Source organism: Oncorhynchus mykiss, chromosome 10, assembly GCF_013265735.2.
Source record: "Oncorhynchus mykiss isolate Arlee chromosome 10, USDA_OmykA_1.1, whole genome shotgun sequence".
Classification (NCBI taxonomy): Eukaryota; Metazoa; Chordata; class Actinopteri; order Salmoniformes; family Salmonidae; genus Oncorhynchus; species Oncorhynchus mykiss.
The window spans coordinates 41399825-41420593 of record NC_048574.1 but is presented as its reverse complement, the minus strand read 5'-3'; the positions used below and the strand labels follow the sequence as shown (position 1 = coordinate 41420593).

The following is a 20769-nucleotide window of genomic DNA, read 5'->3' as shown; positions in this document are numbered from 1 at the left end:
AGCTCAGATTTTTTAATCATTAATTAAAAAATGTAAGCCTATGCAACATTCAAACCTCTTAACCAATTTTAAACAGTACTGTAGCAATGACGTTTGTGCAGTAAACTATAGGTCCATGCATTTTCACCGCATATTGGCTTTGCTTGAATTGACTTGCCAATGCATTGTCATTCATGGGCATTTTTTAAAATTATACTACAAAACCTGGAGGTAGGCTATATGATCACATTGGTAATAGATCCGTTGTTGTTTTACTTGTGAGGCACAGCTGAATAAATCATTTTAAATAATTAGCTTTTTATTTATATTTTACTGGGCTGATGGTGCCAGCATCTGATGGTCAGTCTCAGCAGAGGGAGAGAGCAGCAGACTGAGGGTCCGCCTCTCAACATCCCTCCTCTCTCCCTTTCCTCCTCTGAAACTATCTTGCAGCATCCCATTATTTCTTCCTCGTGCACAAAATCATGTTGTTGGTCCTATGAACAGAACAAGTGAAATATTCCTTGATATGAAAAAATACCCAAGCAGCTCTTTGCTGTATTCGTTGACGGTCTCTTTCTAGTCATGGTTTTAAACATTTTGAAATCTCACAGTATCAACTTTGCTGTAGCTTTCTTTTATGCCTGCTGCCTTTCTGCAGACACGGTAATCTGAGCCATCCAATTGGCCAGCGGTAGGCCTATAGTGCACTGGGAAGGCAGAGGTTGTACCTTCAGACATGAAATTGTTTAAATGGCAAAAGTTTGCCTACCTGGCGCGCAGGTCAGCCAACAGCCGGGGATGAATAAAAAAACAATAGGAACACAAGTCATTGTCATTGTTTTTTACAGAAATGTTTGGCGATCGACTAGGAATGCCTTGGTGGTTGACCAGTCGATGACAAATGCTCTAAAAAGTTGAGTGAAGTTCAATCTCGTGCTTCTCTGTGGGCTGAGAGGCAGTCCAGGGGGAGCTGCCTGGCAGTCTCGGACCTACTGCCGCCCCAGGCATGCACTGCAGTTTAGAGGGAACATTGGTTACATTGGTTACATTGGTTACAAGTTGCTTCGCAGATGTGCTGTACAGCAGACAGACACACGGTTAGGCAGCCTTGATGTGAGAGTGCATCTGATGGACATGGGACCTTTTTGCCTATCAGATGATCCACACCAGACCTGTCTGTTCACTGCCATCATCCTCCATCACGAATGATTGAGAAGGAAAATATACCTTCCGAGAGAAAATCCTTCAGCATTAATTATGAATTCATTTTACATTAAAGTTTCATGATTTGGGAATCAACATCTTAAATTATTCAGCACTGCAAAATGAAGAGAGCCAGGTAGAACAAAAAAAGAGATGAAGAAAACAAACATTCTCGCTCACTAGGGAGATGGTGTTGGATGAGGATGGATATGTGAGGAGGGGTGTGTGTTGCACATTCATATGAAAACAGAGGGGCATGACAAGTGGGAGGTGGGAGAGAAGGAAAGTTAACTTTTAATGATAAAGAAAATTAATTGGAAAGAAGGATGAATTGGGAAAAAAATAAGAAATAGAAGGGGAGTCTGAGTCAGAGTAACGTGCAGGAACTTACAGTAACGGGGGATTTTGTCAGGCCACTCTAAGAAGCTCTATGCCGAATGAGCAGAATTCAGCCTCATATCAGGGAGGATTAAGAAGCCCAAAAGTCACTACAGATGTTGGTGTTTAATAATGGAAAAACCTACTCTGCAGGGTGGGTGGAGCTGACTCACACTGCTCACTCAAACCCTGCCTGAGTACTACCATACACAGACACACTGAAGTATGCACCCACGCACATATGAACACACACTCATACACACAAAAGCACCCGCACGTGCACAACGGAGATTAAAGGAAAAAAGCAGCAACCATGACAAATTTATGTGTGACACAAATGTACCGCCACCAGCGGCCACCCAGTGCCTCCCAGCCACAGCCTGAGAATGTCTCTCTATCTCCTGCCCCATTCTTCACCCCAGGCCAGGCTCAGTGCACCAGCCAGTTACTGGAAGTGCTTTTAGTAGCCTTTTCACAAGGCCAGTAATGTAAGGTTTAGAAATGCAGCAACGTTTTGCAGAAGGTACAGCAGCTGGGTTGGGATCTTAAATCCTCTACCCTGTGCTTGAGTACATCCTGCGAAAGGAGCCATGAATATGCTAACACTGGAGGCTATGTGACTGTTCCTTCACAGTAAAGCAGTTTGCGAAACTTAGCATTTCTTCCTGCTTGTGCTTTGGACTATGTGGGTCAGCCTATAAAATTGTGCTTAATTAGATTGACTTTTTGTTTTTGTTTTGAGAGTTATAGAAGAAAGACAATTGTTATTACATAGTATGAAGATCGTACTCTATCGGCACCTGATATCGTATGTAATCTACTGTACTGTATGGGAAACATATGTAGTCTACTGTACTGTATGGGAAATATACAGTATTCCTATGTAGTGCCAGTTTTGATTCTTTGATTTGGATCTTACTTTAGATTTTTTTTTAAATCATAGATCATTTAAAAACGGTAGGAGGTAGAGGAGGAAGATACATATTTAAGTGTACAGGTTAGCGTGTGGTATTTTCCTTTGTTTGAGGACTGATGCTATGCTGCAGGATATGACATACAAACAAATGTTCCTCCCTCTCGTCTGAGCCTGATTACATGCCCTAGGATATAATATATGAAGTAGCGCGCTTCTCCCGCAATTAAATGTCATGAGCAATAACTCTGTGGAGAGTGAGTGACCAGAGAATGCTTTCACTGCACAACCCCTCTCTGATGCTCATACCCTCCAACGTGTCTCTTCGTCTCCATCTCCCCAGACAGTCCCGTCTTAATGTCTCTCTCTTCGTCTCCATCTCCCCAGACAGTCCCATCTTAATGTCTCTCTCTTCCTCTCCATCTCTCCAGACAGTCCAGTCTTAGTATGTCTCTCTCTTCCTCTCCATCTCTCCAGACAGTCCAGTCTTAGCATGCCTCTCTTTTCATCTCCATCTCCCCAGACAGTCCAGTCTTAGTATGTCTCTCTCTTCCGCTCCATCTCTCCAGACAGTCCAGTCTTAGTATGTCTCTCTCTTCCTCTCCATCTCTCCAGACAGTCCCGTCTTAATGTCTCTCTCTTCCTCTCCATCTCTCCAGACAGTCCAGTCTTAGTATGTCTCTCTCTTCCTCTCCATCTCTCCAGACAGTCCAGTCTTAGTATGCCTCTCCATCTCCCCAGACAGTCCAGTCTTTGCATGTCTCTCTCTTCGTCTCCATCTCCCCAGACAGTCCCGTCTTAGTTTGTCTCTCTCTTCCTCTCCATCTCTTCAGACAGTCCAGTCTTTGCATGTCTCTCTCCTCCTCTCCATCTCTCCAGACAGTCCAGTCTTAGTATGTCTCTCTCTTCTTCTCCATCTCTCCAGACAGTCCAGTCTTTGTATGTCTCTCTCTTCCTCTCCATCTCTCCAGACAGTCCCGTCTTAGTATGTCTCTTTCTTCTTCTCCATCTCTCCAGACATTCCATAATTAGCACTGTAGGTCTCTCTCTTCCTCTCCATCTCTGGACAGTCCATCTCTTCAGACAGTCCAGTCTTTGTATGTCTCTCTCCTCCTCTCCATCTCTCCAGACAGTCCAGTCTTAGTATGTCTCTTTCTTCTTCTCCATCTCTTCAGACAGTCCAGTCTTCGTATGTCTCTCTCCTCCTCTCCATCTCTCCAGACAGTCCAGTCTTAGTATGTCTCTCTCCTCCTCTCCATCTCTCCAGACAGTCCAGTCTTAGTATGTCTCTTTCTTCTTCTCCATCTCTTCAGACATTCCAGTCTTAGAATGTCTCTCTCTTCCTCTCCATCTCTTCAGACAGTCCAGCCTTTGTATGTCTCTCTCTTCCTCGCAATCTTATGATTATTGTCTTATTTCACTGTAGAGCCTCTTGCTCTGCTCAATATGCCTTAGCCAACCCTTTAGTTCCACCCCCCACACACACAGTGACATCACCTGATTTAAATTATGTTTCTAGAGACAATATCTTTCTCATCATCACTCAAATCCTAGGTTTACCTCCACTGTATTCACATCCTACCATACCTTTGTCTGTACATTTTGCCTCGAATCTATTCTATCGAGCCCAGAAACCTGCTCATTTTACTCTCTGTTCCGAACGTACTAGACGACCAGTTCTTATGGCTTTTAGCCGCACCCTTATTCTACTCCTCCTCTGTTGCTCTGGTGATGTAGAGGTTAATCCAGGTCCTGCAGTGCCTAGCTCCACTCCTATTCCCCAGGTGCTCTCATTTGTTGTCTTCTGTAACCGTAAAAGCCTTGGTTTCATGCATGTTAACATTGAAGCCTCCCTAAGTTTTTTTTATTCACTGCTTTAGCACACTCTGCCAACCCGGATATACTAGACGTGTCTGAATCCTGGCTTAGGAAGACCACCAAAACCCATGAAATTTCCATCCCTAACTATAACATTTTCTGACAAGATAGAACTGCCAAAGGAGGCGGTGTTGCAATCTATTGCAGAGGTAGCCTGCAGAGTTCTGTCATCCTATCCAGGTCTGTACCCAAACATTTCGAGCTTCTACTTTTAAAAATCCACCTTTCCAGAAACAAGTCTCTCCCTATTGCCACTTGCTACAGACCACCCACTGCCCCCAGCTGTGCCCTGGACACCATATGTGAATTGATTGCCCCCCATCTATCTTCAGAGCTCGTGCTGCTAGGTGAAATAAACTGGGACATACTTAACACCCCGGCAATCCTACAATCTAAGCTTGATGCCCTCAATCTCACACAAATTATCAATGAACCCACCAGGTGCAACCCCAAATCAATAAACACGGGCACACTCATATATTTCATCCTAACCAACTTGCCCTACAAATACACCTCTGCTGTTTTCAACCAAGATCTCAGCAATCACTGCCTCATTGCCTGCATCCGTAATGGGTCTGCGGTCAAACGACCACCCCTAATCACTGTCAAACGCTCCCTAAAACACATTAGCGATCTTGCCTTTCTAATGGATCTGGCCCGGGTATCCTGGAAGGATATTGGCCTCATCCCATCAGTAGAGGATGCCTGGTTATTCTTTAAAAGTGCCTTCCTCACCATCTTAAATAAGCATGCCCTTAATACAACCAGGAACAGATATAGCCTTGGTTCTCTCCAGATCTGACTGCCCTTGACCAGCACAAAAACATCCTATGGCGTTCTGCATTAGCATCGAATAGCCCCCGTGATATGCACATTTTCAGGGAAGTTAGGAACCAATATACCCATGCAGTTAAGAAAGCAAAGGCTAGCTTTCTCAAGCAGAAATTTGCATCCGGTAGCACAAACTCAAAGAAGTTCTGGGACACTTTAAAGTTCATGGAGAATAGGAGCACCTCCTCCCAGCTGCCCACTGCACTGAGGTTAGGAAACACTGTTACCACTGATAAATCCACTATAATTGAGAATTCCAATAAGCATTTTTCTACAGCTGGCCATGCTTTCCACCTGGCTACTCCTACCCTGGTCAACAGCCCTGCACCCCCCACAGCAACTCACCCAAGCCTCCCACATTTCTCCTTCACCCAAATCCAGATAGCTGATGTCCTGAAAGAGCTGCAAAATCTGGACCCCTACAAATCAGCTGAGCTAGACAATCTAGCTAGACAATCCCTCTCTTTCTAAAGTTATCTGCTGTTGCAACCCCTATTCCTAGCTTGTTCAACATCTCTTTCGTATCGTCTGAGATTCCCAAAGATTGGAAAGCTGCCGCAGTCATCCCCCTCTTCAAAGGGGGAGACACTCTAGACCCAAACTGTTACAGACCTATGTCTATCCTACCCTGCCTTTCTAAGGTCTTCGAAAGCCAAGTTATCAAACAGATTACCGACCATTTCGAATCCCAACGTACCTTCTCCACTATGCAATCTGGTTTCAGAGCTGGTCATGGGTGCACCTCAGCCACTCTCTAGGTCCTAAACGATATCATAACCGCCATCGATAAGAGACATTACTGTGCATTACTGGCCAAGGCTTTCGACTCTGTCAATCACCACATTCTTATTGGTAGACTCAACATCCTTGGTTTCTCAAATGATTGCCTCGCCTGGTTCACCAACTACTTCTCTGATAGAGTTCAGTGTGTCAAATCGGAGGGCCTGTTGTCCGGACGTCTGGCAGTCTCTATGGGGGTAACACAGGTTTCAATTCTCAGGCCGACTCTCTTCTCTGTATTCATCAATGATGTCGCTCTTGCTGCTGGTGATTCTCTGATCCACCTCTATGCAGACGACACCATTCTGTACACTTCTGGCCCTTCTTTGGACACTGTGTTAACTGACCTCCAGGCGAGCTTCAATGCCATACTACTCTCCGTACGTGGCCTCCAACTGCTCTTAAATGCAAGTAAAACTAAATGCATGCTCTTCAACCGATCGCTGCCCGCAACTGCCCGCCCGTCCAGCATCACTACTCTGGACGGTTCTGACTTAGAATATGTGGACAACTACAAATACCTAGGTGTCTGGTTAGACTGTAAACTCTCCTTCCAGACTCACATTAAGCATCTCCAATCCAAAATGAAATTTAGAATCGGCTTCCTATTTCGCAACAAAGCATCCTTCACTCATGCTGCCATACATACCCTCGTAAAACTGACCATCCTACCGATCCTCGACTTCAGCAATGTCATTTACACCCACCCGTAGCACGTGCTCCAGCAGGTAATTCTCACTGGTCACCACCCCCAAAGCCAATTCCTACTTTGGCCGTCTTTCCTTATAGTTCTCTGCTGCCAATGACTGGAACGAACTGCAAAAATCATTGAAGCTGGAGACTCATATCTCCCTCACTAGCTTTAAGCATCAGCAGTCAGAGCATCTCACAGATCACTGCACCTGTACATAGCCCATCTGTAAATAGCCCATCCAACTACCTCATCCCCATACTGTATTTATTTATTTATCTTGCTCCTTTGCACCCCAGTATCTCTACTTGCACATTCATCTTCTGCACATCTACCATTCCAGTGTTTAATTGCTATATTGTAATTACTTCGCCACCATGGCCTATTTATTGCCTTACCTCCTTTATCTTACCTCATTTGCACACACTGTATATACACTTTTTTCTACTGTATTATTTACTGCATGTTTGTTTATTCCATGTGTAACTCTGTGTTGTTGTCTCTGTCGAACTGCTTTGCTTTAGCTTGGCCAATTCGCAGTTGTAAATGAGAACTTGTTCTCAACTAGCCTATCTGGTTAAATAAACGTGAAATAAATAAGAAAAAGAACAATCTCTCCAGACAGTCCAGTCTTAGTATGTCTCTCTCTTCCTCTCCATCTCTCCAGAGAGTCCAGTCTTAGTCCAGTCCTCTCCCTATTGATGAAACTCCATGTCTTGTGCACCAGTACACGGAGTACTGGACTGGGCCACTGGGGCCTGTCATGCTCACTGGGGTGTGGAGGGACGCTGCTGTCACAGCCTGTATTACTTCATGCTGTAACCAAAACAGTATTTTCTCTAAGCATTAACATTTCATCACAGCGTATACCTCCTTAAGCTAACTTTGGTATTAAAACATGAATAAATACACACTGTCATGAAAATCATGGACTCCTAGTATTTATTATAAATGAATAAATGAGTGCTGATTTATTTATCTGTATCTTAAGGCAAAATGTTGTAACGAAGGGCCACAGTGGACAACTCTCTGAATACTACCAGTCTCCACAACTGTACTGTATTCATTTGATTTATTTATGGTCTCTGTATCTTTTGCCACAATCCATACTCTCATGACTCTTTGTATATCCCATTATACAATATTTAACATTTTCCAATTTGTGTTTTTAGTTCAGATTAAGCTTATCAAGAAATAGTTTTCCACCGTACCATGGTGTTTGAAATGCCCTCTAACTGTATTTGACATTTGCGTGTCTATGAGTGTGTGTATACCTAAACACAACATAATAGTATGAATAGAGTACATTATCTATTTACATTGGCATATCAATAGTCTCTTGTTACTATGTATTGTATCAGTGCTTACCCTGTTGCATATCTCTACCCACTACCCTGTTACACATCTCTACCCACTACCCTGTTGCACATCTCTACCCACTACCATGTTACACATCTCTACCCATTACCCTGTTGCACATCTCTACCCACTACCCTGTTGCACATCTCTACCCATTACCCTGTTGCACATCTCTACCCATTACCCTGTTGCACATCTCTACCCACTGCCCTGTTACACATCTTTACCCATTACCCTGTTACACATCTCTACCCACTACCCTGTTACACATCTCTACCCACTACCCTGTTGCACATCTCTACCCACTACCCTGTTGCACATCTCTACCCACTAACCTGTTACACATCTCTACCCATTACCCTGTTACACATCTCTACCCTGTTGCTCTTCTCTGTCCATTACCCTGTTGCACATCTCTGCCCATTACCCTGTTGCACAAGTCTACCCTTTACCCTGTTGCACATCTCTACCCTTTACCCTGTTGCACATCTCTACCCACTACCCTGTTGCACATCTCTACCCACTACCCTGTTGCACATCTCTACCCACTACCATGTTACACATCTCTACCCGTTACCCTGTTACACATCTCTACCCTTTACCCTGTTGCACATCTCTACCCTTTACCCTGTTACACATCTTTACCCTTTTTCTCTTCTCTACCCATTACCCTGTTGCACATCTCTACCCGTTACCCTGTTGCACAAGTCTACCCATTACCCTGTTACACATCTCTACCCGTTACCCTGTTACACATCTCTACCCTTTATCCTGTTACACATCTCTACCCTTTACCCTGTTACACATCTTTACCCTTTTTCTCTTCTCTACCCATTACCCTGTTGCACAAGTCTACCCATTACCCTGTTACACATCTCTACCCGTTACCCTGTTACACATCTCTACCCTTTATCCTGTTACACATCTCTACCCTTTACCCTGTTACACATCTCTACCCTTTACCCTGTTACACATCTCTACCCTTTACCCTGTTACACATCTCTACACATTGCAAAGTGGAACATTCTAGTCTTGTCGTTTGTCCTTGCGCTTGAGTAGTTTAGGATTATAGACTGATATATGGCAGCACAGCCGTTAAGCTATGCATTGATAAAGCCTGATGCTTTTTCCTTTTTTTATTGCGCTGAATGTAAGATTTCTGAGGAAAAAAATTTAGCACATAACAGATCTTTGATCCTTAAAGTGATGATTTGAATGATCAAATAGAATCCACCACTAGAATGTGTCACATTAAATATTTATAAGTCTCACTGAGATTCTCAAGGCCTCATGTTGAAAGACGAAGATTAGGGTCTATGCCATTTAATATGTATTCCCTCTTCTCGTTGCGTTCAGTTTATACAGTACGTTTTCCCTAGTTCCTCAATTCACTGATTGCTGATGTGAAATAGAAGCTTTTAGGAAGAGACAAGGGACACATGAGGCTGCACACGAACAGACGCATACATACAAATACGCACACACACAGAAGTGCCAGAACACGGGCCTCTTCACTGAGTGAAAGGGAGACAATGATCTTGCGAGAAAGAGCGGTTCACCATTTTTACACCACACTCTCTCATTTGCATCATGAACTGCTACTTTGAACAAACATTTGAGTCGTGGTCAGACTCCACTCTGAAAACATGTTTTATGTGTGTCTCATGGCTCTTTACCCATTTAGTCAGTAAAAGGGAGGAGAGAGATGTTACAATCTGAAATTATGTGTTTTCTGTTCAGGGCCTGAAGTACAAGGATGTTGTCTTTTAAAGCCTGTGGTGGGATGGCTGCCATTATTAATTCGGCTGCAGCAGTGTGACAGAGTCATCATGGGAGTGGAAAACCCCCATATGTAATTAGTGCGGCCTTCCAGACACATGCCTCTTAATCGAGGAGAGCAGCCACCTCACCCACACACCTTAATTACAGCACAACGTACATAGGGCCCGTCGAGAAGACTGCCGGCACACTGATGATGGTGAGAAGTGGGAAGAGGAAGAAAAGGAGATGGAAGGAGAGGAGGTAGAGAGGAAGGGCAAGAATGTCACCGTTGTTAACAGTGGGCTCTGTATGTGTCCTGTGTTCAGTCACTATGTGTGATCTAAATATCAGAGAAGAAAATGTCCCTTTTCTAATGCTATTTACAAAATTCATATGGTACACTATATGGACAAAAGTATGTGGACAACCCTTCGGCTATTTCAGCCACAACTTTTATAAAATCGACCACAGAGCCGTGCAATCTACATAGACAAACATTGGCAATAGAATGGCCGTACTGAAGAACTGTATCTTTCAACGTTGCACCGTCATAGGATGCCACCTTTCCAACAAGTCAGTTCGTCAAATTTCTGCTCTGCTAGAGCTGCCTCGGGTTAGCTGATATTGTGTTATGGTGAAGCGGAAACGTCGAGGAGCAACAACAGCTCAGCCACGAAGTGGTAGGCCACACAAGCTCACAGAACGGGGCCGCGAGTGCTGAAGCACATAGCGCGTCTGTCCTCGGTTGCTACACTCACTACCAAGTTTCAAACTGCCTCTGGAAGCAATGTCAACACAATAACTGTTCGTCCGGAGCTTCATGAAATGGGTGTCCATGGCCGAGCAGCAGCACACAAGCCTAAGATCACCATGCGCAATGACAAGCGTCGGCTGGAGTGGTGTAAAGCTCGCCGCCATTGGACTGCTCGCCGCAGTGGAAAAGCATTCTCTGAAGTGATGAATCACGCTCCACCATTCTGGGTTTGCCAAGCCAGGCCTAATCGCCCAACATCAGTGCCCGACCTCACTAATGCTCTTGTGGCTGAGTGGATGCAAGTCCCCACAGCAATGTTCCAACATCTAGTGGAAAGTTATCCCAGAAGAGTGGAGACTGTTATGGCAGCAAAGGGGGGACCAACCCCATATTAATGCCCATGATTTTGTAATGAGATGTTTGACGACCAGGTGTCCACATACTTTTTGTCAGGTAGTTTATGTTTGGCCTACTGTATATTAGTTCTTATCTGTAAAATCCAGAGAGACAGAAGGAATTAATTTCCAAAAAACAATACTGCACAACTCTCCAAACTTTGAGTTGAAACACCCCCCCTGCCAAGCTGTCTCCCTTTCCTTCACTCCATATCTCTCCATGTCTTCTCTTTTCCATCCCTCTCTCCAAACATCTCAGTCAAACTTTCTCTCAGATGTAAGTAGACGTGTCATGGGAATAAGAGATGCAGAATTGCAGGCTTTGATGTGCGTTAATTTTCACTACTTCCCTGCCAGTGACTTCCTCTCCCTGATTCCCCAGCAGTCCTCCACTGGCATCGGGCCCCACTGAGGATCAGCTTCCAACTCAAAACTGGAATTAGGACAAATAACACACAGCGTTACATTCACGATGTGTAAACAGCATTATAATGCAAATATATTCAAATGCAGCCAGGGAGGCTAAAACTATAAGAAGATGAGCGGTGGTTGATCATCATTATGCAAGATGATATTTATTTGAGGCCCTGTGTGTTCACTGCGGTTAGAAATGCAGATAACAAGGTCAGCCCATAAACAACAAACATTAGACGGCAGGAAAGCTATTCTCTTGTCTATGAAACACTGTGCCAAATATGACGAGAGAGAGAGAGAGAGAGAGATGAACAGAATGGAAGGGAGAAGGGATGGTGAGATTAGCAGAGAGGAAGAGCAAGAAAAGTAGTGGTGCGAATGTGACCTATCTGGAAGCGGAGGCAGCGGAGTGGAGGGTCTAGCTTGTCAGTGGGACTGATGGTGATTGAAGAGGGCAGAGGGGGGAGATAAAGCTAGGTAAATAATGAATGGAAAATGTAACATCGATCTAACTGGATGTGAGAGAAGGGGTTCAATCAGGGGCATCATCATATCAAGAGGGGATCAAATACATTCTTACTGCTCTCCCCTGGTGTGTGTGTGTGTGTGTGTGTGTGTGTGTGGTACAGTCACAATGGCCCTGAGCACCTGATCGATGGCTTCTTGTCGGGTCATTAGAGACTTTTCAGCTGGTGCCAGCGAGAGCCTCCTGACTAACGACTGTCCTCGCAGAGACAAACTCCACAACAGAGGATGACCTCTCCATGTGCAGTACAGACACTTTTCTCTGTAATCATTTCCAACAGGCTCAATACTGTATGGTCTCACTTCTATAATTTTCCAAAGTGAGAGAATGTATGTTATCAGAGAAATAGACTGAGAGAAAGGGGGAGAGAGAGAAAAAGAGAGAAAGGCTTTTACTGCTCTAGCACGGTGGTGACCAGTCGGAACGAAAGATGGATTCTGCAACAATGAATCAATCCATAGTTGTAGCAAGGCTATTAAAGCAATTAACAGATTCACAGTGCTCTATCTATCGTATATCCCAATTAATATATTTTAGAAAATGGTTTTAATGGTGCATCTAATGATCCTACTTTACAAATGTAGAGCGATAATATGTTCAATAACTGTATTGAGCTCTTCATTTTTGAATGTGAATGTCTGTCCTTCCAATGTAGGTGTGACAGATGTAAAAATCCTCTTTCACATGTAACTGTCCATCTTGGCTGTTTATGTACAGTGCCTTGCGAAAGTATCCGGCCCCTTTGAACTTTGCGACCTTTTGCCACATTTCAGGCTTCAAACATAAAGATATAAAACTGTATTTTTTTGTGAAGAATCAACAACAAGTGGGACACAATCATGAAGTGGAACGACATTTATTGGATATTTCAAACTTTTTTAACAAATCAAAAACTGAAAAATTGGCCGTGGCAAAAGGTCGCAAAGTTCAAGGGGGCCGAATACTTTCGCAAGGCACTGTATATCACCACACCTTTTGGATACTTACTTATAATGTATACACTGAGCGTACAAAACATTAGGAACACTTGCTCTTTCCATGACACAGACTGACCAGGTGAATCCAGGTGAAAGCGTCAATCTTTTATTGATGTCGCCTATTAAATCCACTTCAATCAGTGTAGATGAAGGGGAAGACACAGGTTAAAGAAAGATTTTTAAACCTTAAGAAAATTGAGACATGGACTGTGCATGGTGTGCCTTTCAGAGGGTGAACGGATAAGACATTGAAGTGCCTTTGAACAAGGTATGGTAGTAGGTGCCAGGCGCACCGGTTTGAGTGTGTCAACAACTGCAACTCAGCTCGGTTTTTCACGCTCAACAGTTTCCCATGTGTCAAGAATGGTCCACCACCCAAATGACATCCAGCAAACTTGACACAACTGTGGGAAGCATTGGAGTCAACATGGGCCAGCATCCCTGTGGAACGCTTGATACCTTGTAGAGTCCATGCCTCGACGAACTGAGGCTGTTCTGAGGGCAAAAGGGGGTGCAACTCAATATTATGAAGGTGTTCCTAATGTTTTGTACACTCAATGTTTATTGACAAGTATAGAGTACCAGTCAAAAGTTTGGACGCTCCTACTCATTCAAGAGTTTCTTTATTTTGACTATTTTCTTAATTGTAGAATAAAAACATCAAAACTAGGAAATAACACATATGGAATCATGCAGTAAACAATTTTTTTTTAAACAAATCCAAGTATATTTTATATTTGAGATTCTTCAAAGTAGCCACGCTTTGCCTTTATGACAGCTTTGCACACTTTTGGCATTCTCTCAACCATCTTCATAAAGTCACCTGGTAGTCACCTTCAATTAACAGGTGTGCCTTGTTAAAAGCTAATTTGTGGAATTTATTTCCTTCTTATAGCCAATCAGTTGTGTCCTAACAAGGTAGGGGTGGTATACAGAAGATAGCCCTATTTGGTAAAAGACAAAGTCCATATTCTGTCAAGAGCAGCTCAAATAAGCAAAGAGAAACGACAGTCCATCATTACTTTAAGACATGAATGTCAGTCAATGTGAACATTTCAAGAACTTTGAACCTTTCTTCAAGTGCAGTCGCAAAAACCATCAAGCGCTATGATGAAACTGTCTCTCATGAGGACCGCCACAGGAAAGGAAGACTCAGAGTTACCTCTGCTGCAGATGATACGTTCATTAGAGTTACCAGCCCTAGAAAAAGCTTCACAGAGTAACAGACTCATCTCAACATCTACTGTTCAGAGGAGACTGCATGAATCAGGCCTTTGTCAAATCAAATCTATTTATAAAGCCCTTACATCAGCTGATATCTCAAAGTGCTGTATAGAAACCTAGGCTAAAATCCCAAACAGCAAGCAATGCAGGTGTAGAAGCATGGTCAAATTGCTTTAAAGAAACCACTACTAAAGGACACCATTAAGAAGAAAAGACTTGCTTGGGCCAAGAAACACGAGCAATGGACATTAGACCGGTGGAAATGTATCCTTAGGTCTGATGAGTCCAAATGTTAGATCTTTGGTTCCAACCGGTGTCGTTGTGAGATGCAGAGAAGGTGAACGGATGAACTCTGCATGTGTGGTTCCCACCGTGAAGCATGGAGGAGGTGTGATGGTGTGGGCCTGCTTTGCTGGTGACACTGTCTGTAATTTATTTAGAATTCAAGGCACACTTAACCAGCATGGCTACCGCAGCATTCTGCAGCGATACGCCATCCCATCTGGTTTGTGCTTAGAGGGACTATCATTTGTTTTTTAACAGGACAATAACCCAAAACTCACCTCCAGGCTGTGTAAGGGCTATTTGACCATGGAGAGTGATGGAATGCTGCATCTGATGACCTGGCCACCACAATCAACCAACCTCAACCCAATTTAGATGGTTTGAGATGAGTTGGACTGCAGAGTGCAGCCAACAAGTGCTCAGCATATGTGGGAACTCCTTCAAGACTGTTGGAAAAGCCCTCCAGGTGAAGCTGGTTGAGAGAATGTCAAGTGTGCAAAGCTGTCATCAAGGCAAAGGGTGGCTACTTTGAAAATATTGTTGGATTAGTTTTATACTTTTTTGCTTACTACATGATTCCATGTGTTATTTCATAGTGTTGATGTCTTCGCTATAATTCTACAATGTAGAAAATAGTAAAAATAAAGAAAAACCCCTGAATGAGTACTGTAGGTGTGTCCAAACATTTGACTGGTACTGTGTAATGCATTTCAAGATTAAGAGAGTTTTTGAGACACAAGTGACGAGTTATCAACAGAGAACACACCACAAAACAGAGTTCATTCTACGGGCATTGGATATCCAACAGCACCATATCTCAGATCAAAACAATAGATTGGTGTGATGCATTCAAAGTCATCTCCTGTGTTGTATTATTTCATCCATTTTTGGCTTCTGTTAAGACATACAGGCAATAACCACAGGAATTGATTCAGGTGAGGAAGTGTGTTATCTGTGGTCCCTGGGTGCTGGTGCAAGGCATTGACTGACTTTATCTATTCATTATGGATGTCCCTCAGCTATAGCCTATGTGTGAGAGTCAGAGGGAGAAAGCTGGTTAGTGGAGCATGACTGAATTGACTTTATTTACAGCACTGAAACACAATACAGTAGTCCTCGAAATAATCGTTATCCAGTCATATTGGACACTGCAGGCCATGTGTTGGTGTTTGCCCCTCTCATCCTCCTCCTGTTTTCTCTTTCCCTCGTGACTCTCTCGTCGCTCTTATCCTCACCTCCTCTCTGCTCTCACACACATTCTGACACAGCCACACACACATTAGCTTACATTATGTTTCTCAGTGTGCTTTGCCTCACTCTCTAAACCAGGGGTAGAGGCTTCGCTCCTCAATTCGTCACACGTTTAGGAGGAATTATAGGAAGCACAAGAGGAGGAGGCCAGAAAATATAAACATTAGCTTGGAAGATAAAGCTTATATTTTTCTCACACTGCAGTTTTGCAGTCTCAGCACAACAGTGCTTGTGTTTTTCCATTACATTCTACAATCTGTATACACAATTTTATGCTACTTAGCATGTAAGCCATGTGTTTCCGCAAAGTCCCACTTTCCTGAGCTAAAGACGATGAATGTGCTTCCTACTATTAATATATTTAAATTGTTGGCCCTATTGGCCTTATAATACAAAACTACACCTCAGGTTTACCCGTATTTACACCCCTGTGTGTCTTAAACAGTTTGAGACATTCCTTACTGACAGAGCTCACCGCAGGAGACGAGGTCTGTCAACCTCAACATAATCTGCTACAATCCAACCACTCACCCGAGACAAACATTTTCCTCAGCAGCCAGTCATAATCCCTGTCCAGATTCATGTGAAAAATGTGCTTTGACATAATTACAGGACCTATTTACTCAGCTGCTAATAAGAGGGGTGGGAGAGTTGAGGAGAGAGGGGTATGTGGAGGGAAAAGGCTAATAAGGCGTATTCAAAGGGAGGCCAGGGTTCTTTGACACCGCTCACGGATCACAGTTTAAGCTTTCATACATTAGGCTAAGTGCTGGAACCAGCCTGCTTTGCATACTGATCATTAGTCAACCTGATGAGCTAAGGGTAAGGCAGAGAGGAGGCTGACAGGTGAGGTGGAGGGGTAGTTATTTCAGCAAACAAACACAGACTGTAAACTAGGTAGAGTTAGGTCACAAATCAATCAAATCAAATTTTATTTGTCACATGCGTCAAATACAACAGCTGTGGACCTTACTGTGAAATGCTTACTTAGTCCCACTCGATGCTGGTCACAATCCCTCAGTTTAACTTTTGGGTTGAGGTGTCATTGAAAGCTGTGCTTTTCACATTTTTCTGCTCACTGAAGCGGACATGTTGGGCAGACACAGAGCACAGTTTGCTGTTATCATTGTTTGTATCTGTCTGGAAGATCAGGGTCTGTACAGCCAGCGCAGCTCCTAAGGAAGACACACATAGTCCATACAGCTCAGGACAGAGCAGATTCACCAACAACAACATATAGTGACACACACTCAAGTCAACATCTCCCTATAGCTTAGATAGATATTTTGGTTGACATAAAGATTAGTATGAAACGATGAAACAAGGTTATGCAGCAGTAGTGGAAGATCAGAGCCATGGACAGCTCCAGCTAGGACTACGGAATTCATTGTCTTTTAGACAACATAACACAAATAGCAACGCAACCATCCAAAGGGTAAAAAATACGGATAATTACATTAGGCAGGGTCATACCACATCAAACAAACTGTATTTCAATCCCTCTATCTCCCCCTCAGTCAAGTCCTTCTCTGTGGCTGTCATTCTAGGTAATCGTAGAGAAGTTTTCACAAGGTGTGTCAGCTGTGGAGTCCACACCCCGGGGCCCATTGCATATTAAAGTTAATTTGAACTGATAGTGATAAGCAGTGGGGGTGGTTGCCATGGAGATGAGAGCCCCCCCCCCCCCCCCCCCCGCCCACCCGAGGATGGTGGCGGGGGGCATCCTCCCGTGAAGGGTGCGTGGCTTGCTTTGTTTTAATGTCAGGAGGAACAGGCCACGTGACCCCAATCCTTTGATAGCATTTACATATCCTGTAGCTTACCACGCTTGACTGGAGAGTCAAATTGACAATGGCTCCTAGTGGCTCCTACCAGGGCCTCCCTGGTGAAAGCAGGTCCATGCTGATGGCCCTGTAATGCCTGTTAAAGGGTAGGCACTGTAGCATAAACGTCACCACATGTATACACATCAAAAGTCCCAATGCAAAGTTACACCTCTCTTTTCTATTTTTCTAGTTATTACATAAAACCCATCAGAATGCCCAAGTCATGTTGGAAAATATTTTTGCAAGGTGTGATATAATATGGAGGACCCGGCAAGCCAGCCTATTCCCTACAATGGAAAATCCAAGATTTGTACATTTGAGTCATTTAGCAGACATTCTTATCCAGAGCGATTTACAGTTAGTGCAGTTAGTACATTCATCTTAAGATAGCTAGGTGGGACAACCACATATCACAGGCATTATAAGAACACGTTTCCTCAATAAAGTAGGTATCAGCAAAGTCCACACTGGAGGGGGGGGGGTCAAGGTGAGGAGGGGGATTATTTAAGACACTCTTTGATGGCACAAGCAGGGAGCAAAGCCAACAGTGAGTTGAGGTAGAAAATTACTTAAATTGTATAACTTCAAATAAAACCAAATCGTTTGCACTGATGACCACTGGTTTCAATAAAATGTACAGCCAATTTACAAGCAAATACTTTATGAAATCATTGTTACCAATCAACTTGCAAGGTTGTTAGCCAACCATACTGCTAACATTAGCCCTACTAGCCTGCTAATGTTAGCAGTAAATGAGTCAGCCAGCTGCAATCAACACCTTTCTTACAGCTACATTAAAGTAAACGAAAGTTCTGGAAATACATAACGGCATCGAACCAGTCATCAAAAAATATTAGCTGTATGCAGTTATCTTAGCCAGCAAGCTATCCAGACAGCTAACGTTAGCTATTTAGCCGACTAACTATTAGCCTAGTCAGCCTAGCCAACCACGTTTATGGTCGGTACGCTGGGTACCAGCTAGAACACAACAAACACAGCACAACCAAAACATAAATAAAGATTACAAGCAAAGAGAGAGAAGATTTACAGATTGATACCTGGGGCCCATAAAATGGTAAAGCTTTTTAAAGAGTGCAGGCAAAGTTAGCTACCAAGGCGAGGGGAAGGCAGGCGCTTCGCCAACCGTGGGAGACGGTAGATTACGTCATCTAGCACACTAGCACTAAGCCAATGTAGTCTACTTCACAGACAACATGCCGAAAAGTTGAAAAAACAAAAAGGAGAACAGATGAGGTACTACACAATTAGAGCAAACTGGTATGATTTTGTCTTTCGTTTTGAGCCCACGACAAGAAGGCACAAGAGCCTGCTGTGCTACCAGGTTCCCACTAGATAACAGAGTCACAAAGTCTGTGAAGTGCATGCTGCATGGCCGCACGTATTCCATCTGCTCCTTGTTTACATCACACTTCCTTGTGATTGGTGAATTGTAAACTCACCACTGCCAACACATTACAAGCTAGCATGGCTAGTGGCTAACGTCAGCAGGCTCGAGCTAGCTACCGAGCTATCATACGAACTCCATAGCAGAGTAGATCCTCCATATGACGTTGTGGGTAGTTTAAAAGATATCCGGGAATAAATTAATACATATGTAATCACCCCAAAAAGTAACTATGTTTGTAGTTACACGTCACCAGATAGTGACTGCAACCAAGTTTCTAAGTCTTTGACCACACTGTGTTGTTACATCGGTGAGTAAAATCTCCCGCTTTCTACCCTTTAATGAGGAGAGTGAAAGTGTGTGCAATGGTTTTGTAGATGGTAATCTAACCCTGTAGTCAGGTGGAGGAGGAGGAAATGTGACGGATGCTCTTTTGCTTGGTAGAAAAGGCCAGCATGTGCACAAACATTCACACACATTGCATCCACACATGCAAGCCTGTGCTGTACTTTACATTCAAATCAATTTATGTTACCCCCGTGAATAACCATTCAATCATCCCATTCGAACGTGGTTCTGGAGGCAACATCCACACAAAAGGATTATAAAACAAAATGAGAATAAATAACTTATATCAACATGCCATTCATAATGCAGGTATTAATCAGTAATTTCCAACTCATTAACATTAGAAGACAGACAGTGTTTTATTAAGGTAAAGTCAGAAAGTGATGGAAAGTTATTTATTCATTAGGAACAATAAGTGTTTATCAATTTGCATTACACTATTTTGCATGCATTAATTGCCTCCCAACACTTCTAATAGAAGATCTCCCAGACAGAGCATATGATTGACACATGTTGTTAATTACAGTGTTCCGTTGACTGACTGGTATTCTCTCACTATGTAAACCTCATTAGCTTCAGCCTGGCTCTCTGGCAATCATTTCTCTGTGACTGATGTGTGTCTGCTTCCATATGCAATGCAAGCCCTCTGCTCTGCTGCTGGTCTGGAGCCTGCACAAGCTCCTCTCTGCATGAAATATATGCAATGTTGAGATACTATACTGTGTAACTCCAGATTCTGTTGAAGAATGCTGGAAAGTTCTGACAATCTTACTATACGGAATCAACATCCAATTGGAAATTCAGTTATGACAGTAGGTCTGACTGGCTGTCATGGTGCCTAGGGCGAAAGCAGTGCACCCAATATTTCTCCTATGGAGGTGGCACTATAGGGATCCGCTAAGATGCCTGTCACATTGTATATATTATGGGGAATGACGCACACCGAGATATGATGTGAAGGGAGACGGGGGCGACTGATGAAAGAAGCCCACCATTTCCCAAGTTCACTGTAGTAAAGCTCGTTTGGATGATCCATCTAGTCTTGAACTGAACAGTGGTAGGACATAGTCACAGCAGGCCCATCCTATGCTCTGTGTCTTAGGTCTTTCACCTAATATCAAACATAGAAACCTAACATCGGGTCTCGTCCTTTCAACTTTCATGTTGACATAAATTCTCTATTCTATATTTTCACATGCACCACACACACACACACACACACACACACACACACACACACACACACACGCAATCACACGCAATCACACACGCACACACACACACACACACACAAACACCTTCTTCACGCTTGGCTGCTCTGTCAGCTGGTGACAGGCTGTATGGGATTTACTGGATTTGGTCTGTGCTAGTCTTCCTCCCTCTTTCCCTCTCCCTCTCTCCTAGTAACAGCGCCGTCAGCCCTCTCCTCTCCCGCCTGCCATCCCCTTTCCTAATCCCACTCTCTGGGAAGGCTGTGATGGAGCAGCATGGCATGCTGGGATTATTGCTGTCATTTGTGGGTATTATCATCACAGGAAAGGCCAGATGACAGTGGAGGGGGAAAGTGAGACCCCAGCACAAGGCCTGT

General features: G+C 43.6%; 1 protein-coding gene and 1 long non-coding RNA gene across 6 annotated transcripts in view; one reads left to right on the top strand and one right to left on the bottom strand.

The window, feature by feature from the left end:
* LOC110533890 (roundabout homolog 2) overlaps positions 1-20769 on the top strand; it is a 184927-nt gene that overhangs the window by 21157 nt on the left and 143001 nt on the right. The gene's annotated exons all lie outside the window — the stretch shown is intronic.
* LOC118966775 lies at positions 16452-19104 on the bottom strand. The gene is made up of 3 exons (XR_005053664.1): positions 18487-19104; positions 17426-17522; positions 16452-16777 (listed from the first exon to the last, which is right to left on the bottom strand). It is a non-coding gene; the product is annotated as an uncharacterized LOC118966775 (long non-coding RNA).